Source organism: Bacillus rossius, assembly GCF_032445375.1.
Source record: "Bacillus rossius redtenbacheri isolate Brsri chromosome 9 unlocalized genomic scaffold, Brsri_v3 Brsri_v3_scf9_2, whole genome shotgun sequence".
In the NCBI taxonomy this organism is placed as follows: domain Eukaryota; kingdom Metazoa; phylum Arthropoda; class Insecta; order Phasmatodea; family Bacillidae; genus Bacillus; species Bacillus rossius.
The window spans coordinates 11,937,809-11,964,732 of NW_026962013.1; the positions used below are offsets into that span (position 1 = coordinate 11,937,809).

Here is a 26,924-nt window from a genome sequence, read left to right on the forward strand (position 1 = left end):
AATTTGACCTTTGACCCCGGCGATTATCTTGGATCCTGCCATTTGGTTTTCTATAACATTCCACCGAATTATGACGTCACATCCACACTCTTGAAAAACCTCAAATATTAACTTAAAAAATCGGGAAAAAAATTATAAAAAAATATTAATAAAATTTTAATTTTAAATCTTGATGACTTCGTCATCAAGCTCCTCACTCCTGTGCGTTGCACTTTTCGTTACGATGCCATCATCATCAAGCGCCCCACTCCTACTCATGCATTATAGTCTGCTGGAGGCAGCCATCTTGTTTAGTGGAGACCGCCATCTTGATTTCATATGATGGATGTCGTCATCGGGTGTAGGTTTCTAAAGTATGTTAGTGTATGTAAGATCGAGTTTATATTACATACCAGTGTTGTTATGACCCTAATAGACAAAAAAATTCACAAATTTTGTTAAAATAAATCACAAAATCCACAGTCATTTATTTGCTGTGACCACCATTTTTACTTAAAGACATAATAATTTATAGGTTTTAACTAAAATATATGTCATCAATACTACCGATGTGGATGCGATGGTTTTAATAAAGATAATTTTATTACTCCATCTTAGCGGACCAGAAATTTTTCAGAGTCCTCAGAAGTCCGTGTTTGCGTACTCATGTTTTAAAGCTGCAATGAAGCAGATATTTTGATGTTTGCGTATAATTTCACTCTTTTTAATATGATTAATTTGAGGAATAAAGGTTTTATACTAAAATTAATAAGCAGTATGTAGGTATAATCATATTTATTCAAATAAAATTTAGAGAATAATAAATATATATGACATAATTTGTACTAAATATTATAAGATTCTTAATCGTAAATATTTATTATTGATTATTTAATATTTTAAAAGAAAATAAATATAATAATAAATTCAAAAATTTAATTTAAGTTTATTCATTTTTTAAATATTTATAATTTTTTTAAATTTAATAATCACTTTTCATTTTTATCAAAACGTTTTCATTAAATTTGTTCATTTATTTTTATAAATATTTATTATTTATTCAATTTAATAATAAATATTAAAAATTAATATTTTAATTTGATGTTCGATTTTAATTTTTATCACAATTTTTTTATTAAATGTTTTATTAAATTTATTTTGTAAGTATTAAATAATAATATTTTAATTTATATCAATAAATAATACATACGGATAGCTTGAAAAAGTATAAAGGCACAATTTTTTTACTAATATTTACGAATAGTAAATCATATTAATCAAAATATTCAATTTAAATCACTACTGAATATAATTTATTAGCACATAATATATAATTCGCACTTGTATGAAACTAAAACACGTGTTGTGAATGTAGAAACTAGAAACATGTGGATAAATATTATAAATATGAAAACAGTGATCAGAGGCGACGAGCGTGCCAACATGCGCGACTAATAGAGGTTCTATTTCTATTTTGTTGGTAGCTTTTTTTCGAGACTTAATGAACGGTTTAGCGGGCAGCTTCAACCTGTTAATTTTGTCTTACAGTGATCCGCGCCCATCTTAAAATTTCACTCATCATTTTTTTCATAACGCGCCTAAAGAAGTATAACTTTAAAAAAATAAAAATGAAGATTAAAAAGGGTATGTTAAAAAGTTACAATTTTCTTGGTAAGTAATGTGAAACGGAAGTGGCTTGCCCTCTTTTTTGTGCCCTACGGATGCCATGTTAACAGGTTTTCCCTGAAGATTATCGTCAAACGAAAAAAAAAAAAAATATATTTTGTAAATCATGACGACAAGCAAGTTGCAAGACGTAACCTTCCTTTAGACCTACGAATTATTCGATCTTCCTTCCTGGACTTTCTTCACGTTGAAAATGTTTCTAACAATCATTTATTCACCACTGTATACTGCGTCGTTGTTTACTGTGTTACCATGAAGCAGGCACGTATAATTCAGATAATAAACTGAAGAAAAATCGTACTATAAAGATAACTGAGGAGTCGCACGCCATCAAAGAGAGGCTGTTGTAATGTATACGCCTGCGTTTCAGCCAGACGTTTGCCACGGAATTCGTATTAAATTAAGAACCGCCAATGCTTTTGTAAACTAAGAGACGTGCGACAGCTGAAAGGCGAGACTCTGAGAAAGCGACGTTAGCTGTTGCTTCTCTTCCAGGAAGTATAGTCAGTTCCGATTTCCGTAGACCTCGTAGTTTCTGAAGGGGGATACAATTTTCGAGCGTTTTGAAAATTCCGATCGCACGCGGAGAATAGTTAGGTACGTGGTGGGGGAACCGATAGAGGAGGAGACAGCATGTAGAAATGACACTTGCATTCTTGCACACTTGCATAATTTCACACTAATACAGTTGTGTAATAGCACAATTTAGCGCTCGCATTCTTACATATATATATATTTTTTAATCTGTTACCTCAGCCAGTGAAAATTATGTTTCCGATATGTAATAATTATAATAAGCAAGAAGTTTCTAATCGATAGCGCGTGGCCTACACGCACACATCCCCCCCCCCCACCCGTCATTTAACTTTTCAACTCAAATCTTTCTTCTGCAAACGAAATATCTCGAAATCTCTATATGTACCTGGTTGCAACCAAATATTTACTAATAGGATCTAGTATATAAGCGCTGCGAGAAAATAACTTATTATTTTTCATAGCGGCGACTACAACTGTCAAGATAATCGCACCAGTTCAAAAGTTTTGACTTCAACAAGTAGCCGAAGCCAGGTCCTACGCCATTTCAAACAAAAAATAAATAAAAATAAATCTCGGAAGCTTTGTTGCAGTCGGTATCAAAATATTTTAAATTGAAAGAAGGCAAGGCCTAATCCCACTTCAAAGTCCGTGTTTGCTACGAAGCTACTGTTATCTGTAACTTCAAGCAACTCGTATTGTTTTTTTGTAGGTGCACTGTTCCTTAAAAAGTTCGTAAATTGTTGAGTTTAATTTCCCACGGTGCAGGAAACTACAACTCCGGAAGCAGTTTCGAAGCTATATTGCCCCTTCAAGCGAATGAAAGTATAGGATAGCCTCTTTTTGCCGCCATTTTATGGCGGCGTCTGCAAATGCTGAGACGGCCTCCTGCACTCCAGTGCTTGTCGGTAACCTCAACTGCTGACAGCGGAAGAGGAAAACGCTGAACGTGCTTGTAACCAGGATGTTATACTGGCTTTCGGAAAACATTGCACGTTCACGTGTTCACATACCAAGGTTTTTTTTTTTTTAAATTGCACTTCTGCGACGACGGATGTTAGGAAAAAATCGTGTTTCATTGCAAGTCCTTTTTTATGTTAGTGATTGAAAAATTAACTGTTGATATCTTTGAAGGTAATGATAATTTTTTTATATGTGGCTTATGGACTGCAGACGATGCAACTATAACGAATATATATATATATATATATAAGCAAAGAAATTAAATCGGTTTTTCTAAGCCTAGAATTAGCTCTCAGAAATAACTGTCAATTAAGTTGTGACCATTCGCGGTCGAAAGCATGCGCGCGACCAAGTGTTTTGAACAGTGGCGTAACCAGGATTTGTGTATGGGGGGGGGGGGGTTAAGAAGCATGGTTCCCCCCCCCTTATTAAAACGGGGGAGTCCGGGAGTCCACCCCCGGGAAAAATTTGGATTTTAAGGTGTAAAATAGTGCTATTTTAGCAGTTTTCGGTACTTAACTTTAAATATTGTAATTGTAAAATATAATTAATTTTTTAATAAAAAAATTGTTTGAGTGATGAAGTAAGAAATTAACTAAAGATATTTTTATCAATCCAAGTGCCTTGTTTACGTCCACTCAATATCATAATTCTTGCTCGAAGATCGACAATACAAAAAAAAAAGGAATAAAAAGGGTTGGGTTTCGGCAGAACCATTGAATATATATATATTCAATGGCAGAACTGATCTATTCCTGGAAACAATTATCTTTAGCTTGAAGAGTTACATGACACCATGACGTTGTCTCAATTCTATACACACTCAGCGATCCTTACACTTTTGGAAGCCCAGTCAACACCTGCTTATGATTACCGCGCTGGTTAAATTCAATAGGTGTAAGATATTTGAAAGCTTGGGACCCGTCACGGCGTCACAACCTTATAGCTTCTGCTCGCGACAGGGGTAGGGGAAGGGAAGGAGAATCGGTAGGGCTCGCTTACTCTTCCCCTCCAGTGCAGTGCCCGGTGATTGCAGTAAGACACCCAGGCTTTTAGCTAACCTGCTTTCAGATAAGAAAAAAGAATTGTAGCTAAGAGGGGGGTGGGGTGTTAGAACCCCTAACCCCCCCCCCCCTATGACTACGCCCCTGGTTTTGAAACGTCTTTAGACTTCACATTAGGCTGCAGAGTAGAACTGTTAAGGAAAAAAGAGGTCCCAGGTGTGATTCGTCACAAGTATTCTGTAAAGTGCGCAAATTAAATTACTTTTGTGTATAAAAATTCAATTAAAATAGAAAATAAGAAATGAAGATATTCACCAAACATCATCAGCATTAGAATACTAGCCAATCAAGGCGGAAATGATTTTATTTTTAAAGCAGTGGGTACGTAATGCGATTCATAGCTTATGTTCACTTTTAAATTAGTGTTAATTGCGTCAAATAATTATGAGAACGATATCCGACGGCTCGAAGTCGCTCCAGAATCTATCACCGCAAGTATCGATTAACTCCCCCTGAATCGTGGCGAAGTGGTGTTTCGCAGGGGTTATTTCTTCTGCAGACAGGTTGCGCATAACATCGAGGTCAAGACGTCACATCGTCCATAGAGAATACGTCACGATGCAGGTTTGTGAGAATCTCCATGGAGCCGCGAATGATTCCTAGTTCCGTGGTCGATCCGGGATCGAACCTTCTGGATCGTGGTTTTCTGCTATGGCCACGGCGAGCATCGTTGGCAGGGTGTCCACAAGGAAAATATATTTCGTACCAACTTAGGCGAGAAAAAAGTACTAGATTTGAAAAAAAAAAGTACTAAATTATAATTTGTTATGGTTTTAACAATTTAGGAAGTTATAATGAAATTGCAATGCTCTAACTTAAACATCACACCACACACACGTACATTCCATAGTTTTTAAAAATAATTACGCTTAATAATAAAACATATTGGAGTTACTGTAATATTATTATATTAAAGAAAAAAAGTACTAGAACTCGGCGTAAATGTACTAGACCACTAAAAGTACTAGATCTAGTACGAAAGTACTAACTGTGGAACCCTGATCGTTAGTTGAATTTGAACGATTCGCGGAAGGGTGGGAAATTCCGGAAGCTGAGGGGTGGGGGGGAAGCGCATCCCTCGCATGCGGGGTCAGAGGTCAGGATCAATACGAGTATTTTCTCCCGGTGTCCTTCGAACGCCCGCCCAATACGCGCCCAGCTGAGGTCCCGGCACGGGGCCATCGATCCGCGGGCCGCGCGGGAAAACTGGGTCACGCGGTACCGGCCGTGCGAGCAGCTGACGCGCGGAGCTAGCGCCGCGCCGGTGCAGCGCTCTGTCGGCGCGCGGAGGAACTACGTGGTGCGCGCAGCTTCGGGCCCCGACGCGCCGGTCGCCGCCAGTTGGATCCAGACTTCAGCCCGCGCCGGCAGCAGCGCAGCTGATTGGTCCTCGCCAGCGACGCCAGTGAGAGTGGACTGGTTAGTGTGCTGCTTCCTGTTCCCGTCGCACCTTTACCCAACCTCAAAGGAAAAATTACATTTTTAAATTTATTTCAAATGTACTTTTTCTTTTCAAAATAATTACTTTTATTTTTAAGTTTTAAGAATTATCAGCGACGTATGAAATGGGCTCCTAGATTATTCTTTATAGAAACAATTTTTTTTGAAGGTAAATCATAGTTTTTAGTTTTAGATTGTTTATTACCTATTTGCTAATAAGATTAGCGGTGATTAGTGACTAATATGTTGTTTTTAGTCGTCGTGCAGTTACCGCATCCGTGCCAATAAATGGTAATCATTTTATCACATCAGCTATGACCTACAGACGGGAGCAAATGACGTGACCTCGCCACGTTTATTCTCCCCTGGGGTAGGCCTCAAATGGTTTCCGAATCAATGTTTGAAGGAAACGATTAACTTTTACTTCTTGAAACATGACTTCGTGATTTTACTAATGATTTTTTTTAAATATTAAATTTTAAAATAGTGGTTACTATTTTACTTTGTGGTTGGACTCCGACGTCGTATTTTCTATTTGCCTAGTTACCGTAAATTACAGTACGTAAATTTTGTCTGCATGCATACCCCGTAATCTGTATTTACGGTATATTTTCGACAGTTGGACACACAGTTGCGCATGTGAATTAATTGTGCGTTGTGCTAATAGTAGTTCCGGAATCGTTACATACTTTCTTTCCGTGCGATGAAAGGAGCAGATATGACTACCTACTTTCACTTTTGCATCGAGAAAGCAAGTCGTGTGAATAAGTATGGATGATGGGAGTTTGTGACCGTTTAAGATGGTAGAAATGAATTAATTTGTTTCCAAAACTTAAGAATTTTTCACACGTATAGCACGAGGGAGGTAACTTTATATTGTCCTCGCAAGCAGCGTCTAATGTTAAATAAGGCTGGTTGCTCACTAACTCACTAAGACATTTATGTTTAAGAACTATTTAGTTATGTTTTAAGAAGATTAACGTTCTTGAGAGAATCCGTGTTGTAGGGTGACCATAAGGCTTGAATAACTATTTTCGTTTTAAGAATTGCAACAGTTACGCATTTTATTCATTTAGTTTCGGGTGCATTTAGGATCTTGTTCCTATTTTTACCACGCTTTTATTAGCTTCACCTGTATGTATGTATGTATGTATGTATGTATGTATGTATGTATGTATGTAGCCTATGTATCTATGAATGGATGTATAATGGATGTATAATGAATGAATGTAATAATATTTCCATTCAATTTCACCCACATTTCGACGTCCGAATGTGTTGAAATTTTGCATACATATAACGAACACCTGACAATACAATATTTTGAAAACTTATGATCTTAGTGTTAAAGGAGTGTAAAGGAAGGGGGTCAGAGGGTAAAAAAAACACTAATTTCCAACTATGGGTATCAACTATGCTTTATGTGTATCCATAAGGCCGGAACATGGTGGGAATTTGCCCCGGGGTCGACTGTGCCCCTGTGGGGGGTAAAATCCCAAAATTTTGAAAATTTTAAAAATCAATGCTTTTTATATTTTGAGTGTTTCCGGTCCTAAAGGTTGGGCTATGGTAAAGAAATGTGCCCCGGGGAATTTGTTTTTTGGGTTGGGGGGGGGGGGGGGGGCATAATGGCTTAAAATTTAGAAAATATATTTTCGACTAAGAGGATTTCCGAGGTCGGGTTATGGAGGAAAATGTGCCTTGGGTTCGATTTTCTCTCCCTCGAAGGGAGGCAAGGCTAATAATGACCCTAAATTTCGAATATGTTAAAAAATTTAATAATTTTTTATTTAGAGTGTTTCCGATCCAGCAGGTTGGATTATGATGGAAAATATGCCGGGGGAGAGGTTAAAGTCCCAAAATCTTTAACGCTCCTGTAACCTTCTTGGAGGCTGATTTTAGTAAAACCCCGTGCTCAGTTAATGTCTGTGTAATATAAAGAATATCCGTGCCAAGTTTCAAGTCTGTGGACATATACTTGAAAGACGGTCAACCTAGTACTCACAAACTCTACAATTCACAACTTTCGCGAAAACTTAACGGTATAAAGACAACTGACAATGTCGTAAATTAAGCACACGAGGTTAAATTTGAAGAATTTGCTTGGTATTTTTTGTTTCCACACGGTAATTTAAATTCCATGTAATGTTGACACATTAGCTGAAATGAGTAGATTACGTGAACATTAATGACTAAGTTTAAGTCATTTGTAACAATTAAAGACTTTAATCACTCATATGTAGTATTTTGAATCTGTTTTAATTACTCATTTTCAATATTTTTATTTTATTTTGAGACTAAAAGGAATGAAATAATTTTATAGTTAAAAAAATAAAATACCCGCTTTTATATGTTATTTGTATTAATTTACGGCCGCTGAACTTCAGTTGAAAAAAAATGCTAAAATTATGTAAATACATTTTTCGTAGTGTATTTAAATTACTTCGCTGGTTAGATGCAAATTCTGCTTGTTACCGAAAATAATGAGAGTTCCCACCACTTATCGACGGATTAAGCTATGCTTGCTATGGCGCAACGCCATTTCTTGTCGAAGTTTTCTTCTCGCAATTTCATTTTTCTTTCATGGATAGTTGTACAGTGGAAGGATTTTTAAAGTCTGAGTTGATGTATGGAACTTCTAAAAAAAAAAATATTTAAATGAAAACGTGCAACATTTCTCACTGTCTCGTTTATGAACGATCTTCTAAAAAAAAATATATTTAAATGAAAACGTGCAACATTTCTCACTGTCTCATTTATGAACGATCTTCTTACTGAGACTAGATTTGAACCATCACTCACCTTCGAATTCCAAGATGCTATCAGATATTGCGCTTTGTCCTCCCTGCCATCTGGGATTACCAAAAAAAACACCTCGGACGTCATAAACTAATTTTATAAGATGGAAAGTCAATAGGCAATCTCAGTACTTACTAGCTTGCAATACTGATCATAATAAAAAAAGTGTATATTACGTACAAACATATTATAACTAACTAAAAAACAACATTAACATATTTAAAAATAAACTAATAATAAAAACTTTTTAATATGCAAAGAACAGAAATTTTTAAAATAATTTAAGGATACCGATGTTTATAGGAGCATTGCTTCAAGCTCTTTAAGGAAACAGGCGAGAAACAACTAATGTCGAGAAACCTAGTGTCTCGATCACCTAGTTGACGCTACTACAAGTAGCGTACTGAAACCGCCCCTTGTACTCTATAGGTAGTCAGTACGCGATGCAAGAAGCTATTATTGCAAATTAACTACGTTTTATAACGGGGAGGGAGTAAAGTGTTTCAACGTTTCACAAATTGTAATGTTTTAGTTCTCAGTGGGTTCTGAAACTAGTGGTGCGGTTTGATCCTCAGCATGCCTGCAAACACTGAATTATCAAATAACTGCACGGTGTGAACTCATGAAAATTATAATTGCGGAACTGCTTATAACTTGTCAGGCATATCAGTCTTTTGGTCCCAAGCGGACAAGTGTCGAACTCTTCAAACACCCCTTCCCCCTCCCGTTGAAAGACGTTGAGCTGCAGTGAATGATTGATGAGGGGTGCGGGGTATGACAGCAGGCGACAGCGCTGCGCTCTAACGTGTAAATAACAACTAAGACGATACAGGCGTTACGACAGCGCACTGCAGCGGTGAAGTTCCCAAGCTGCTCATCATACGATTCTGAAAAACGTAGAGTAAATCCTATCCACTCGCGACTTCTATACAGTATATATATTCAAAGCTTTTGGTGGGTCATTCAGGACCTGAGGGTAATCCGAGAGTTAGGCAGCTTGTAGATCTTGGCCGCTTTGCCAACTGCCTACCTTCCAGGCGTCAGATGCGTTTTGATAACCACTCCCACAGAGACCCGGTAAAAGTTATCTTGGAATAATGAAGGTGTCAGATCAACTTCAAAAATCGTTATACAAAACTACCCGAAAGCACGCGATGACATTAACTTTCAAGTAAATTATTTTATTTCAGTCGGTTTTAATAATACTTTTATTGCTCAGAAATATTTCCACTCATATATTAAGTCTTAAAAACATTTGTCGACAATGTCGACATTTTTTGGATGAAAATCAGCTTCTGGACAGATAATCAAACGATTAAATGAATTTTACAGCCAATAAAATCGAAGCCATGAATGAAATGTGAATGAAGTAAGTTACTTCATTCACGGGAAAGTTTGACTACGAAGGTTTGGTTATAAGCACGCGAATGTTTACATTTTCTCATCTCACTTAAAATTCTATCCCTTCCTCCCTGGACCACCAACTTAAGGTTCCGCCTACCCGGGCACACATACGGTTTGCAGAGCTTCAGGAAAAACGACGCTTTTTCAAAACTACTCAAGATATCCGAGTGGGGTATGATTACGAAAATAATTTAAGAGTTCGCTGAGGGCCGATAAGTACTTTTGATTTCGGATTAAATTTTTAAACAGTATTTTTAGAATAGTTAAAATGGCTAAAACGCATGTTTTCAGAGTAATTTTTAGACGTAAAACAACCAGTACATATTCTTGAAAGCACTTTAGGGACGTGCATTACCCCTTTATCTTCATTTCTCGGCCATACAATGTAACGGTCACCGCTCAAATTTCACAGTTATCATGTGACAACGAGAAGACTGCGCGCCAGTCCAGAGGCGACACCGCGCTAGAAGCACCAGCGAACGTCGCGCTTATCATCCCGCCTCCTGAGTGTCAGACCGAGCTTTTAGGAATAGCTTAATTTGCTTTCTGAGATACGAAAAAGCGAGTAGAAAATGCCACCGAAATTGTGCCCATTAATTTTTTTTCAAACCAAAATGAATTTTAATATGATAAAAAACTCGTCAAAAGTTTGTTCTCTCTCCTCCTTTTCCACAGTTTTAAAACAGGCAAAAAGAGTTAGAAAAATTATATCATTTATGTTCGGTCGTTCTCACGGTATATTGTTCTGAGGATGCGAAGTTGGAAACCCTGTCGTCAAAATTAGTTTCTTCGAGCAATAATCGCCTCCCCAGAGGCTTCGTATGGATCCGTCCCTGTGTCTCAAGAGGCTTCCTATAGATCCGACCCTGTGTCTCAAGAGGCTTCCTATAGATCTGTACCTGTGCCTCATGAGGCTTCATATAAATCCGTACCTGTGTCTCATGAGGCTTCCTTTAGATCCGTCCCTGTGTCTCAAGATGCTTCCTATAGATCCTCCCTTGTCTCAGAGACTTCCTATAGATCCTCCCTTGTCTCAGAGACTTCCTATAGATCCTCCCTTGTCTCAGAGACTTCCCATGGATCCGCCCCTGTGTTTCGGAGGCTCCCGGAGGCCGTGTCGGATCGAGGCTCCTTGGGGCGTGACAGTGATCGTCGACCTCGCAGCCTGCTCCACGGGTCACGTGTCCACACGGACACGCGGACACGCCGCCCTGGGGCCGGGCCAGCGCGCACGCGTGTTGCGCAAAGAGCCCCCCGGGGCCGGGGGAAAGGCGCGCCGGTGACGCAACACGGCTCGCTGGTCGAGAGCACACACGGCGCTGTCCCCCCCTCTGCATCCCGCGCTCTCCGCAGACACAGCGTGACACCATCGCGCCGAATCAGTGGCAGATACAGGCTTTTTTTTTTTGGGTGGAAAGAGGGATGGGGGATCTGGTGGTGGTTAAAAAAATAGAAAAAAATAATTGGTTGTCTGTAAAGTCGGTTTACGGACGATAGTTTAACGTGACAACGTCATAACAAAACATTGATGAAATGATTGCATACTTTTATGAATAAAATTGAATCATTTTTTATTTTAATAATAAAAGAATAAATACTTGAAATTATACTAGTAATCAGATTTTTAAAATGCAAGAATAATTAACCTTTATTGCAGAAATTGTTGTTGTAATAAGCAATGAAAACCAGATTATTTTTTCACTTCACTTTATAAACAGTCCAGTGGAAGAGAGATAGACGTGGCGCAAGCGTACAATGAGCGAAAATGGGGACACAGAGTAACGGAACAATGTGCGTAATGGGACACTTTTTCGTGCGTGCAGCCGGCGTTTATCGATTTATTAGACGTTGTCGCGTCAAAATAGTTTTATTACTTGTATTAAAAAAAATTACATTACTATTGACACTAACTCAATAACACACGCGGCTTCTCACACGTGTGCAGTTGCAAGTGTTGTCAGCTAACCTTCCATCATTCAAGATAACAACCTGCCTTCACTGTTTATATCTACCTTCCCCCCCCCCCCTCGCCCAAACTCACGGTTGGCGCTACTGGGCAGAATGTTCCGTGGTAACGACAGAGTTGCATTCAACATAATTCGGCAAAAAAAAAAAACTTCAAGCTGTATCATGATATGCTTATTTTTATTTTTGGAAAATTACTTAACTGTCACTGTAATATTAAACTAAAAAAAATAAACTTGTTATTTGATACCAGATAAAAGTAAATAATGTGAAATTTGATATTTTTTTCCTATAATCTTCGTCGTTGTGTGTTCCGAAACTTAGCTACAAATTGACGTGCAAACTGTGAAAATTCACATTTCAACCCTGCAATAGGAGTAAGAATGTGCCTGGTTACACTATTTTGCATAATGGGTCGGCTGAAAACATTTTAAGTGAAGAAACTCAACGTATTCAGCTAACTACATTATGTTCTATCTGCGCAATTGCATATTCAGTAGCTGTATCATGTGTTACGGATCCTAAGTTTGAACGTTCCCGTCTCCGAGATGCTGCCTGCTGATCCGAGACAGGATGAAGGAAGTACCGAGCTTAACGTGAAGAAAGCTGTGTATAGCTGATTCAGCTCATCGTGCCTTGCGTCCAAGTGTTGCTGTAACGACAGATTAAAATCAGCTTCAACTGATCCTTGGTCAAAAGAGTATTTCTCGAATTCTTACGGTAGCAAATAAGTCTTGAAAACGTACATACATTTGCTTTGCGCAGGTAAATCAGCATATTTTTTTTTTTAGCGCACGCCTTGGAGAACTTATAGCAATTAATAGAGACCTGCAAAATTCGCGGATTAATTCGGTGATAGGCTAGAATTCAAACACATATACTTCTTAGATAATTTTGCTATTGGCTTACTGTTCATCTGGACGAATCTCAACCAGTTATAAACCCTCAACCGAAGAAGGATCGAATCACAGACAAACTATAGCTGAGACGACTTACAAGTCGGCAGCCAATGAACTTGCGTTATTTGCCCGAGTGTACAGGGGTATTTGCAGTTTATCCTGAAGACCATCGAAACCGCGAATTTTGCAGGTCTCTAAATTAATATGTAAAAATTAATAGGGCCAGGTATTTTCTCGAACAATAAAGTCAGTGCCATGTCTCTTGTTTCAAATTTGAAAGGGATCAAAATAGGTACCAGTGGTGCCCATTTCCCCGCTGACACTTGCAAAAACAACGCGAACATCGACGGCCGCGTGAATTTGTTTGCAGGCGCTGTTGGCAGGCTCTAGCACAATAGATTAGTCATGGTCTCTAGTGGTCACGAGAGTCACGAAAAGGTAAGGAAACTCGAAGGACTGGTCATGAAAGTCATGAAAAAAAATATCAGTCCCTAAACAAGCTGCAATTGTGCTGGAAGTCATTTAAACTTTATATCTCCAGCTGACATTTGCTAACTACACTGAGATAAAGGTTTGTTTGCCTCAACAAAATATTTGTTTATATATGGCGAAATAAACATATTTTGTTAATTCAAACAAATATTTTGTAGTAGGAAAGATTCTGTTGACCCCCCAAAAAAAGATTTTATCAACTCAAATGTATATTTGGTTAGGTGTAACAAATTATTTTTGTTTTTTACCGAGTTTGGTTAAACTAACAAAATATTTTGTTCCACCAAGTAAATATATGTTTCGGCATTTATAAACAAATATTTGTTTGATTCAAACAAACCTTTTTCTCTTAGTAACATTTATTTTTCATCCTTGCTTCAGTTTACAGTTGTTACGTGAAATATAATTAGTTGAACATTGTCAGTTTAGATCATGTAGAAATTATCTCAAAAGGTTTTAGCTTCCAAACTTAAAAAATCTTTTTTTTCGTGCAAATTGTCGAAAAAATTTTATTATATGTTTTACGTTTTGATTCGGTTGTATGGCTTTTTGTAAAAATTCCACACGTCGATGAAAAAAAAAATTTGTATGCATTTTTTGTATTAAAATGTCCTTAAGAAGCTATTCGCAGGCAGCCCGAGGGGCAGAAGGATGCGAGGACTATCGAATTCGGGACAAGTTACGTGACACGAGAGACTGTATAACCTCAAAGGAGTCGCGGAAGCTGTGCGCCGTGGGAAGTTGCCCAACCTGCTTCTCCTACTTCCGCTTTCACTTTCCTGCCGCTGGGAGGCGCGTGCGCTCTTCTCTCCCCCTTCCCCCCCTTCCTGCAACACCTTATGAGGGTCGCGATTCGCGCGTTCGATCCCCCACTCTTGTCAGCATTCGTATTTTACCGGGCTCCCGAGTGCCGTTTTATGTGCCTCGTGCCCGAGGATTCGGGTGGAAGAAAACGGACTATTCCTGAACGCACTCAGTGGTGGATCCAGGATTTTGGTTTGGGAGGGGCTTGACCCAGCTGAGGCTAGGCTTTTTCAAGGCAAACACTAAAACAATAATGGACCCAGATGCTTTTGGAGGGGGCTTGAGCCCCTTAGCCCCTCCTCTGGATCCGCTACTGAATGCACTCGCACCCAACGCAGGTTACCAACCTACCACAAGATTGCAAGCTATGTCGCTGATTACTGCACCACCGGGACTTGTTTATGACGTCGCGAAATATATATATATATATATATATATATATATATATATATATATATATATAGTTATCGGATCGAACAAACTTTTTGGTGTTATTGTTATGAAACATTGTGTTGTTTAGAGTGGCTAAATTATTTTGTCGTCACCAGAAAAAATTTTTTTGGCAGGGTCCATACGACTAAAAGTATAGTGGCGGCTACGAAACCTCATATTTCAGAGCTGAAACTTGCTGTGTAGGTACTGTAAGAGTTCCGCAGAGTGGAAATGTTAGCTTTGTTGTGTTGGCAGGGACGTCGGAACAGGGGGGCAGCAGGGGCGAGTCGCCCCCGTGCTGTTATGCATGGAGGAGGGGGGGCAAGAGTAGCATTTCGCCCCCCTCCTTTTCCCAGAATAAATGTTTGGTCTTAGTAGTATTTTTCTCAACCAGTAGTTACAAACGTTGCATTGGTGATCACATTGATTAGAAAATCAAATTTATGAATGTCAATATACTGTAAAATGATTTCAAATTCCTAGATGGTATTTTATTTAAATTGTACTACATCTACTGTCAGAGTAGTATTTAATACATACTACATCATCAAATTCTTGGAATGGTATATTTAATATTTTGGTTCGGAAACTCATTAAATAGCACAATTTTGCATCTAAAATTTTCCAAATTTTTCCGGGGGAGGACCCCCGGACCCCCCGCTCTAGGACTGAGGTAAGTGTGATGCATCTTTTCGCCCCCCCCCCCCCCCAATGCATGAAAACGTTCTGACGTCCCTGTGTGTTGGTTTGTGGTAAGGGGGGGGGGGGGGCGCCTCCAGTTTGAATAGATGATAATTTGTACTGTGCTGAAAATAGCTGTAGTTACTCTTTCTCCTACCATATCTCTCTCTCTCTCGCTCTCTCTCTCTCACCCACACATTTCCTCCCGTGCTGGTCCCTAAACGATACCGCTTCCTCAATATACCGCGCAAACTTCCGCCAAGCCTTGTGTGCATCCAGTGTGTGTGTGGCCTGTGGGGTGGGGGGGGGGGGAGGGGTTCAGGAGCAGGGTAAAAAAATACACAACGAGCACTCGTGGCTGTTCTAGGTTCCGCTGAAGAGGCCATAAAATGACGTGAAGTGTTGCATCACGGGAAGCCTACGATTCACTCGTACTTCTGGACATACCCGAATACTCACGTTGGCAAGCCTTCTTTCAACAGACGAGAGAGTTCATGCTCGCTTTTTTTTTTCCGTTCTATCTCATTGTATAAACCGGTGTGGCATTAAATTTTGCCGTCGATTAGGATAGGTTAGCTACATTATAAATACTTTAAAACATTGTGGATGGTTGGTTATATTAGGTAAGTATAGCTACATTAAAAATACTGTAAAATCATTTTATGGTTGCTTAGAAAATAACTTTTTAATATGTAGCTATCCAGCGCTAGGAAACCGTTTACATGATTTCACTGTATCTTTAATGTAGCTATCCTAACCAAATCAACCGTCCACAATGTTTTAAAGTATTTATAATGTAGCTAACCTAACCTAATTGATTATTAGTTATCATGAGTAGTATATTTATTTACAATGAACAAAAAACAAAACCGAAGATGCATGATCGGGAGTTTGACTCTCTCGTCTGTTGAAAGAAGGCTTGCCAACGTGAGTATTCGGGTATGTCCAGAAGGACAAGTGAATCGTAGGCTTCCCGTTGCATCACGCTTGTTCGGCTGGCAGCTGTTGCGAGAAGAGCTTTAGGTGTTGGGGGGGGGGGGGAGAGGGGGGGGGGGGGAAAGGTGAGCTGCCGTGCAACATTCGGTCGAGAAGGTGAAGGTGTAACGAATTTAACTGTCGTCTCTGTCTTCTTTTGTGAGGCAATGGAGGATTTAAGGTAAACAACCTGACACTCACGTCCGCCTCTTTACCGACCGGTGGAAATGGAGACAGCAGTCATCACGTGGAAGTAGTTTAGCTCCATGTAACTAGCATAGTGCCCATTCTTATGGAAGGTTGTTTTTTTTCTTAAGACAATAAACCTGTTTGTGCAAAGTATTTATATACACACAAATATAACGTAAATTGTACATAGGTAATCTTGCATTTTTTTTTTTCAATTTACAATTTTATTATTATGTGATTATGAGTAAATTAAGACTGTAAAAATATGAATATTTAAATACTTACACATGCATATAGTAGCTTCAAGCGTAGGCGCCCGTTAGTATGCAAAAGTGCGTGTGTCTTAAGTATGGGTGTGTGCAGTCTATGCAGAAGGCTATATCATTTGAAGTTCCCGTCAAAGGGGGCTAATTGAGTGATTTTACAGAGGTAAAAAAAAATTGGTTTCCCCTTATAAATAGAGACCGGAAAAATTCGCAAATTCATTTCGCGATAGGCTAAAATACAAATCATTATACCCCAGTGCTGCCTCTGCTGGCTCACAACTCACCTGGATGACTCTGGGCCAATTTGAAACACCCGGCCAAAGCTTTATCGAATCACAGGCTGCTACGTTGGAACGTCTCAGAACACAGCAGCCAATGAGTGGGTGACATTTGACCCCGAGTGTACGTAGAACTGTGGATTTCATCTTGCAGGTCATTGAACCCGCGAATTTTTCCGGTCCCTACAGTTATAAAAAAAAAAGAAAGGAAATCTCAGAAAACGTGTGTGCCCAGTTTAACCCCCCCCCCCCCAAAAAAAAAAAAAATCTACAAAAACTTTCTTTGAAACTCGAAACCCGTCCCTCGGCGCGCTCTGCCAGACCGCAGGGCCGTGTTGTTTATGCGACGCGTGGAGGCGTCTCGTCGAAAGGTTTTCCGCGGACACGTCGGGGCGGGAGGTGTGTTTACGAAGACTGGCGAAGACTGGCGAAGACTGGCGAAGACTGGCGAAGACTTCTCGGACCGGCTTTCACAGCCTCGTCCGTCCGGAGCTCAGCAGAGGCCGTCGTCGTGCTCACGGCACGGAGCTGTCAGCTGCAACAAAACTGGCACTGTTAGCGAAGCTTCCAGTAACGATTTGAACGTCTCCTCGTGAAAAAAAAAAAGAAGATATTCCAACTGTGTACAATCAAGTTTCAAACTCCAAAACACGAAGAAGAATCAAGCCTTTTTTATTTAACAACCATAACTATAGAGACCGGAAAAATTCGCGGATTCAATGACCTCTAGGATGATAGCCTCCATTATCCTCTCTGCATTTCTCAAGTAAACACGCGTGTTCATTGGCTACTGAATTGTGAGTCGTCTCCACTGGGTAGCTTGTGATTCGACGCTTCTTTGGTCGATAGTCTCTCATTGGCCCAGAGAGCTCCAGTTAAACCGCGAGCCAATAGCAGAACCGGCAGAATTATACACATGTTTGAATTTCAGCCTATCACGAAATGAATCCGCGAATTTTTCCGGTCTCTAACTATTAGTCTTGTGGTTGCTGTTACTGTTGTATGTATCGTTTGATCGTAGACTTTGGATTTTGCGATTGTAGTTGCACTTTTAGTTTTTTAAAAAAAGGAAGGAAAAAATAGCTAAGCAACCAAGAGTATCAACACAGACGCTGCTCCCACGCCCGGCATGAAAGAGTCGCGAGACGGTAGAACCGCAGCACGCCAGGGGACCCTCAGGGCAGCAGTGCTACCAGCGGTTATCATGTAGGTCAGCGACGCGGGAGTGTTGTCGGCCCTGTTTATCGTCTCCTGCGGGGGGTGAGGCGAGCCGCGCAAACACTCCAGATAACGGCTCCCCGGAGAGCACAGGGCGCCGCAACAGCACCGCCAACCTGATAACAAGCCCCGCGAATATACCCGCCCGGCGCTGCCAACATTGCGGCCGTGCGCATGCTAATCGCCTCGCTGCCACACACACAAAAAAAAATAATTACACAGCGGAATAAATTTGCAGATGCAGTACGCACAAAAGTTTTGTTCCGGTCGCTACACGTTATTGAATAAATGTCGACTTATAATGGCGTCTTTTTGGTTATTTATCTTACCCTTAATGATGGGCTCCACCAGTCATTTTAGGAGCTTACGCAGAATTTTATTTTGGGGCTTTCAAATTATTTTATTTTGTAGATGGGAATGATATATATTTTGGAGGATTTCGACGGATGCTTTGTTGCCGGGGGGGGGGGGGGAAATTGAGTTATATAAACCCCCCCCCCAAATCATTTCCATTTTTTTGGATTGTATTGATTTTTTTTTTGTCAAATTGAGAAGCCCAACTATATTTGGAAAATGGGATAATAAAAGTAACGTTGTGTGAATTACCCAGCTGTGCAGTAACCACGACGGGGTTAAGCTAGGGGACAAAAATGAAATTTGTTAAATAGTTGCCTGATATTTCACAAGCAAGCTGATAATGTTCAGGATGTTCAGCACGCGCAGTGGAACTGGGATGACCGGCGTGGAGGGGTGGGGCAGTGCCGCGGGCGACAGGTCGACGCCTGCCCTGCTGTAGGCCCGGGGGGTCCGGAGCAGAGCTCGCCTGCTGCAACCCGGGGTGCTGCCACTACTTAGAAACACACGAGATAGAATCTTCTAAGTTGTTTGTTTCTAAGTTATGTGGTTCAGCATTGTGTGTTTCTAAGTTGTGATAGTTCTAAGTTTATGACTTTCTAAGTTACGTGTTTCTAAGTTATGATCGTTCTAACTTATGACAGTTCTAAGTTACGTGGATTTCTTTTCGAGGTTTCTAAGTTATGACTGTTCTAAGTTGTGTGTTTATAAGTAGGGCCATGCAGATTTCGCGAAAAGATTTCGAGACTAGATGAAAGTTAAAACACTGTAGCATCGTCTGTGTTTCGTGATTGGGTGAGTTTCTCCCATGTACATATCGATTGTAACAACACCAATCACAGTGATTCAGTGCGGAAGTAAACGCATTCTGAATCGCTCGGTCGAATAAGGCAACGACTTCTCTCGCGGACGGCCGCCAATCACAAGGAAGAAACCACAGGTGCGGGTATACCTTGTTGCAGTCTAATAAGCGTTCAGATCTTTTCGCGAAAAATGCCTGCCCCTATTTATAAGTTATGTGTGGTTCCCCTGCAACCAACTGGTCGTCGCGATAGTCCGGGTCCCTTTCTCCGCGGAACGGCCTTGTACGGGAATTTTTTTTTTTGACGTGTTAACATCTCAGCACCCGGTACAACGGCATTCGGTAGGAGCGATTCCGTGAATGGAACGGAAATTTGTAACCACGGTGACGCGAACCAAAGTTCACCAAGACAAAAAGAAACTTTATTGTATTAACGGTTTAATGAATTTTTAACAAGATTGGCAGTATTGTTTTTTTTTGTTCTAAAATATCTTGGCGAAAATCACGCCCAAGTCTTTTACGCTTTTATCGGAGCCATTTTCATTATATAGTTTAAAATTTCGGTCTGCTTTTATAAGATGATTCAATAGTCGACGAAGCTTCCCCTGCAGCGATATCTAACGGCGGGCATGGAAACTACGTGTGGTTCGCGTCAGGAAATTGTAGTAAAAAACACTATTTGCGTACATTTATGACGCTCGGCATTATTTTAAAGAATTCTACGTTAAATTTCGTATCCGAGTTTCGTATTGTAAGTGTATTTGCATCATTAGAACACGTGAATTTGCGCCCTTGTATAACAAGTTTCAGTTCATGATTACGTCCTAAAGATTTTTTTTTTGACAGTGGAAATTTCTTAAACGGTACGGGCGTTTTTGGTTATGAATAATTCCAAACACAGTGTTTTGAGATGTACAGGGAGCATTTATCTTTAATATTCCAGCATTGAACTGTAGGGTCGCCGCTTAAATTCCTATATAGGCGCGTTACTGACGATAATACTGCACGCCAGTTAGTTGCCTGGCGCGTAGAGGTGAAGATACGTTTTATTGGCGAGCCAGTGTCGCCCTTAGCGCCCCCTGATGAAAAGTCCAGGTTACGCCAGAACAACCGATGGTTAACTCCCCTGACTTATAAAACAAGTCGAAATGTACCCAGGTGAAAGCTGTATAGACGCAGGCATGACTCCAGGCGCAGCAACGCGGGGTGGAACAAGGCATGCACTAAGCAGGCACGATGATGCATGACGAAAGAGGATGGTCCAGAAGAGTGCGGGAGTTTGAACTTTTTACTGTAATTACGTATTGTTTTGGTTGGGCTGTTCTGTCGGTTTAACCTTCTACTGCATGAATTTTTTTATATTTATGGAAAAAAAATATAAATGTTTATCATTTACAGCGTGGAGATTACAGCAAAAATATTTTAAAATGTTTAACTTAATTTTTAAATTTTTAATTTAATAAAATCGATTTGTGCCAATAAGGCACAATATTCAGTTATCGTAAAATAAAAATAATGTAATATAAAAATATCTACAACTGAACATTTTCGTCCAGTAAATAATGATAATTAACAATAGGTAGAGACCTGCAAAATTCGCGGATTCATTGACCTCTAGGATAGACTCCACAGTCCTTTAAATACTCGCGGAAATGACACCTGTTCATTGGCTACTGACGCGTGAGACGTCTCAACTAGGCTGTCCGTAATTCGGCACTTTCTTGGTTTAGTGTTTCCCATTGGCTCACAGTTCCCCGGATAAAATGTGGGCCAATCGCGGAAGCGGTACGAAGGTATAGTTGTTTTGATGCTAGCCTATTGTGAAATGAATCCGCGAATTTTGCATGTCTTTAACAATAGGTAATATACACAAAACAATTATATGTTTGTGTATGTAATGATCATCAGGGGCTGCAAGAAATGGTTTCTGTAGCTTGTGCCACGTATGGAACCTCATGCAGCTGCTATCCTGGAGTAGTTTCGTTTGTGGAGAAATGTCTAAAATGCTTTATGCCATGTGTGTCACACTATGCAGTAGAGGGTTAATAACCAAGGGGCCATTTTGAAAAAAAGTGGCAAGAGGCCGTGACATGAAGGGCTTATCGGTATATGTATCCTCCATTTCCCACGAAGCCTTATTAAAATCAACTGTTGGCATCACACATATTCGCGGATGAGAATAGAAAAAGGCTTAAGTTCATAAATACTGAAGTCGATTGCCCCATCCCAGGTGCGCCAGCTGAAAGAAATGAGTTCGCATATACTGAAAGGAATGCAACCCTTACCCCATATTTTTTTTTTTACCCGCTTGGGAAATATTCCAACACGAAACTGCCGACATTCGAAGCCACGCATCTCTTGCTTTTGGAGCTATCACATGGGATGTGTCAGAAAGTAGAAAATTTTCGCAGGATGTAATTTTGTCTTGGCCACACAACCACGTTTTAGTTCAAAGCAGAATATTTGGTTTACTAAAGAAAAGCATGAGAAAATTATATATTAGGTATTACATCGAGGTTTGTAGCAATTTGTAGTTCAGAGCTTGTTTAACAGAACATGCCTATATCTAAAATGTATATCGAGAGGTCGCATTAGTAGCATATTTATTTCTCAGTTTTGCCCATAGCTATAACTGAAGAACTGTAATAGAAAAGTGCCTGAAACACGTGCCCAAAAGAGGACGTATTATGTACTGTCACGATGAAAAGTGCTATTCCCAAAAGAAGAGAAAAGAAAATTTCACTTCCGTGTTTCCCATCACGGAGCGAAAGTCACGCGAACAACAAATCTTTCTCTTGGCCAGAAAACGGATGGAGGTTGGTAGTACTTTTGACTGGGAAAAAAAAAAGAAGGTTATGGTGTGTCTCGAGGAGGAGAGTTAAAAGAAAGTTTGTTTCAAGTGAAATTGTCAGCCGGAATGTTTTGTGGTGACAAAAAAAAATCAGTGGCTACGAAACTGTTTGCAAAGCAACTTTTATTGTCACTGATAAACTGTGTTGGCCACAAAAACTTTTTTTTTCACCACAAAAATAATGTGGCTTGGTTGATTACTGATGCATATATTTACCGGCCCTAATTCCCCCTCCCTTTTCCCCCCCATCCACCCGTAAATAACTCTGCCAAGCTTTCCTAAACCATCAGTTTATAGTCAAGCAGAAATAAATATACTATTTATTTAACTTTTATAAATGCTGAGAGTCCTTGAAGAACCATAACTTTTCAAGGGCTGACCAGCACTTATCGGAAAAGGAAAAAAATTGTATTCATAGCGACCGAACTTTAAATGCAAATAATTTAAATGGTTTTCGATGCCATTCCCACATAAAGATGTCAACCAACAATGTTCAGCAAGTAAATCAGACTGTATGCACATTTCGTTCGACGTGAACAACTATACCTCCCATTTTTATGTTAAGAACAGACACCCCGATGTTAAATGTTATACACTCTAAAGAAATTAGAAACATTTCTAAACTTGTAATGGGAGTTAAAAACATTTACAATTATACATAGGAATCCATTATACGATTGTTTAGGAAAATGTCAAATCCGTAGTAAAGTTACCATATTTCTATGATAAATTTCATGTAGATTAATAAAATGTGTACATGTCTATATCTTGCAGTTATCCCCTAGAACTCGTTAAAAAAAGTTTTAGTAGTAGGTGTGTTTTGGATAATCCTTAATGCATTACGAATTTGACCTTGAGGATGTGGATAGTCATAGGTGAATATATAACGTTCAATAATCTGGGTTTGATGCTACCGGAATTGTGTTCGTTGAGTGTTTCTGACCGAGATGTTACCGTGAAAAGGCAAACAGTGAGTGCACCGGCGTGGGTTTTTGCCATTCGTTCCCGACTCTTGTGCGTCGTAACTGCGCATCAGCAACGAAAGTAAAATGCTCTAGCACAGTGCCACTCCTTTATTGCTATCTCCCAGGAACTTTCCCAGTATTCCGGGTTTGGCTTCACTGAGATCGCCTCATGAATCCTCCTCTCGCTGACGTTGCGCTAGGACTGATCGCATCGGTCGTAAAAGCAAAATGTACTTGACCCTTGCGCTGAGGTCACCCTGACCTCTCTCTCTCTCTCTCTCTCTCCCTCTCCCTTTCTCCCTCTCTCTCTGCTTCTCCCTCTCTCACCTCACTCATGCAGGCGCCAGCAGCCTCAAGAGGATTCACATTTCCCGTCGTGGCTTCAAGTATGCGTGTCGCGTCATATTGCGGGAAGAAAGGTATTACAACCAAAATGAAGTTGTTAACGAAATGTTTTCTGTAATTTTAAAACGTGCTCGAAATATTTACGAATTATTTTTGTTTAGTCGAAACCAATTAATACGTTTCTGGGGAGACAAATGGAGTACATGGAGGGGGATTAAGGAGCAGTAGAATTCACGAACCAACATGGCGCCCGTTTATTGACGTCTTATCAGTAGAGACCGGAAAAATTCGTGGATTCATTTCGTGATAGGCTGAAATTCAAACATGTGTACAATTATGCTGGTTCTGCTATTGGCTCGCGGTTTAACTGGAGCTCTCTGGGCCAACGAGAGACTATCGACCAAAGAAGCGTCGAATCACAAGCTACCCAGTGGAGACGACTCACAATTTAGTAACCAATTAACACGCGTGTTTACTCGAGAAGTGCAGAGGATAATGGAGGCTATCCTAGAGGTCATTATATCCGCGAATTTTTCCGGTCCCTACTTATCAGTCGTTATGATGGACTGCGGTGACACGTGTTTTAGTTCAGTTTACCTACCGAGAGCTCCTCGATCTTTTAACTTAGAAAAGAATCAAGAACAGCCGATGTCAAATGGAAACAAGCTACCGCCATGTTTTATACGCGAATTGATTTTGGTGTGTGGGGGGCAGAAACTACATTTCATACACTCATTGCTTAACAACTGAACCTTAGCAAATTCCTGAAAATACTTTTAGTTACAGTGTACGTAATGTTTACTTTATGCTGCACAGAAAAAAAATATATACTTACAGTCATCATTATAGCTACATTGAATTTTGTTTTTTTGAACGGTCGACTTTGGTGTGAGTAAATTATGTTACCGAATCAATTATACAAATTGCTATTACGTGCTTTTACGTGTTTTCGCCTGTGACGTACAGTGCCACATTAGTAAATTAGCTGACAAATTAGGAACGTAGTAGTTTTTAAGAAACGTGTGGGCTGGCGCAGCGGTGGAAGGTCGCCGGTTCGAATCTCGGTCCGCACATTCTGATCTCATGGTTACCCGGAATTATCCCTTCCAAAAAGACGTGGGTGATTTCGTTTTCCATTTTCATTTACGTGTGTTATTCACGATGACCTCATTGCAAAAACAGATTTTTTTTGTAAGAAAAAAAATTAACGCGGAAACTCAAAACTTAGAAACGTAGCAACTTAAAAAAATATTATCTTAAAATGGTCGCATCTTATAAATAATGTTCGCAGGCTTTCTCGGCCATTGTCTGAAGTAGCTTGGCTTCTGGGTTGTAGCCGCGTCCTTGGCGAATGATTCACCGACGTTTCGGTCGGAATTTCAGTCACCATCATCAGGGAGAAGTTACCTACCTGATGATGGCGACTGCAATGTCGACCGAAACATCGGTGACTTATTCGCCAAGGACGCGGCTATACAACCCAGAATCCAAGCTACTTCATATCTTATAAGTAGGGACACCTGTATTTCGCGAATACATTTCGTGTCAAGGTATTTCACAAAATACTGTAGCTTTTCTCCTGTGGTTATTGGCTGAGGTCGGTGAGAGGTGTCGTCCCGCTCTTGACGGGGGCCAATGAGAATGTGGTCACCGTACTGCTGCACCCTCCTCACAATTTGCCATGACTCTTAGAATAAGCTACAGTGTTTTGTGAAATACCTTGACACGAAATGTATTCGCGAAATACAGGTGTCCCTACTTATAAGTACACATTTTATACCTTAGGAACACGTGACTTGGAACTGGAATCTCGTGTGTTTCTAAGTTCTGGCGGCAGCCCAGAGGGCGTAGCTCCGGGGCTGCGGAGGAGAATCGGGGCCCTCCTGGGACACGCCGTGGGGATCTCGCGTCGCCCTCGTATCCGCCGCTGTAGCTGCCGGGCGTCGGGGGAAATGGATTCTTGTCGATTTCAGTCGCATAACTTCATTTACTTATTTCGTTCCGTTTGGAATAGTGCACCCGGGGATGTAGAACTGACTTTATTGATGTGATATCTCCAGTCCTCGCAGACAGGGAAAATCTGAAAAGGAAAAAAAAAAAAAAAAACCAGTAAAACTCAGGGAATTGCAAACGCTTCTTCAATACTTGGAAAAAACAGGGAAATTTTCAGTGTCTAACTATAAAACATAACTCCAGAGTATCTTAATGTCATATAGAACCGAGTGTATATTTATAAAATCATGCATTAATTTACTTTAGTGATCCTTGCCCGATTTAATGTGTATTCATTTGAAATAGAATTAAATATGTAAAGGCCTAGTCTTTAGTTTAAGAATAACAAATAAATAATGTATAAAGTTAAAGTTCGATCAAACAAATGTATTCTTTTTTTTCATCATACTGAGTATGTTGGTTACGTAGTGTTGATTAAAAGGATAACAGCGCAAACGGTATATTTTGCAGGAAAACATTTTTAGTCTAATATTTATGATATGCATTTTTGTCTTATGTGTTTGATAGTATTTTTTTATTTTAGATATTTTGATTTTATTTTGACAGATCTATAAAGCAGGGGAAACATTTTATATGGAACAGGGAAAACTCAAAGAAATGTGCAGAAGAGTGTGGCAACCCTGATCACGTTCTTTAAATGATTTTTCGCAATGGGGAATTTTGATTTAAATAATTATTCTGAACACACGTCATTGCTGGTTTAGACTATATTTCCATAGGAAGAACTTGAAGAATGAACAAAGGGAAAAAATTGAATACACACACACAAAGCACGCCAAACCACCCATGGTCAAAATGTTAAATGCATAGACAGCACAGAGAATTCCGTTGAAGGAATTATTACAATATCACAGCACAGACGAAACACAGTGGATCCATTCTTCAGGTTCTCTCTATGTCATATATTGTTTACCAGCAAAAGCGTATATCTAAAATAATTTATTATATATATATATGATAGGATATCATTCACATAATATACACGTAGGTGAGGTACGTGCGTACGATGCGTACCTATTTAAAAAAATTAAAATTCAAGTGTTCAAAAAACACCTATGTTCTTAATGTCACTATGTAAATATTATTTCTTGCGCTATAACTGTACATTGAATCCATAATAGTCTTCAACGTATTGAAAAAGTCTTGAACAAACTTTATTAAATAATCTTTTAGTAGGTACTGTATGAAATATTTGTAATAAGTATTATAGGTTAAATAATTATGTACTTTTAAACACAGTTCTATTTTTTTCCATATCCTTTTAAGTTAAAAAATACCTTTAGACAGCAAGTAAAATGTTAATTTACTAATTAGCCTACTTTCAGGGACAAACTAAAAAAAAAATATGTTCTTATTTTCGGTTTATTTTATTTACTATTTAAATTGCCTTTGAGTTTTTATTACTTATTAGGCCTAAATCCTGCGGGTGATGTGCTAGTATTAAAATTAATTTTTTATGGTAAAACAATTTAGATAACATAAATTGATACTTAATTTAAATTACAAAAATTTCAACTGCAAAATAG

General features: G+C 39.5%; 1 protein-coding gene and 1 long non-coding RNA gene across 3 annotated transcripts in view; both read left to right on the plus strand.

The window, feature by feature from the left end:
* LOC134543354 (rap1 GTPase-activating protein 1) overlaps window positions 1-26,924 on the plus strand; it is a 612,076-nt gene that overhangs the window by 36,147 nt on the left and 549,005 nt on the right. The window lies entirely within an intron of this gene.
* Window positions 1,191-26,924, plus strand: part of LOC134543356 (uncharacterized) — a 39,448-nt gene continuing 13,714 nt past the window's right edge. The window contains exon 1 of the long non-coding RNA XR_010076925.1: window positions 1,191-5,645. This is a non-coding gene — a long non-coding RNA (uncharacterized LOC134543356). The remainder of the gene's footprint in view (window positions 5,646-26,924) is intronic.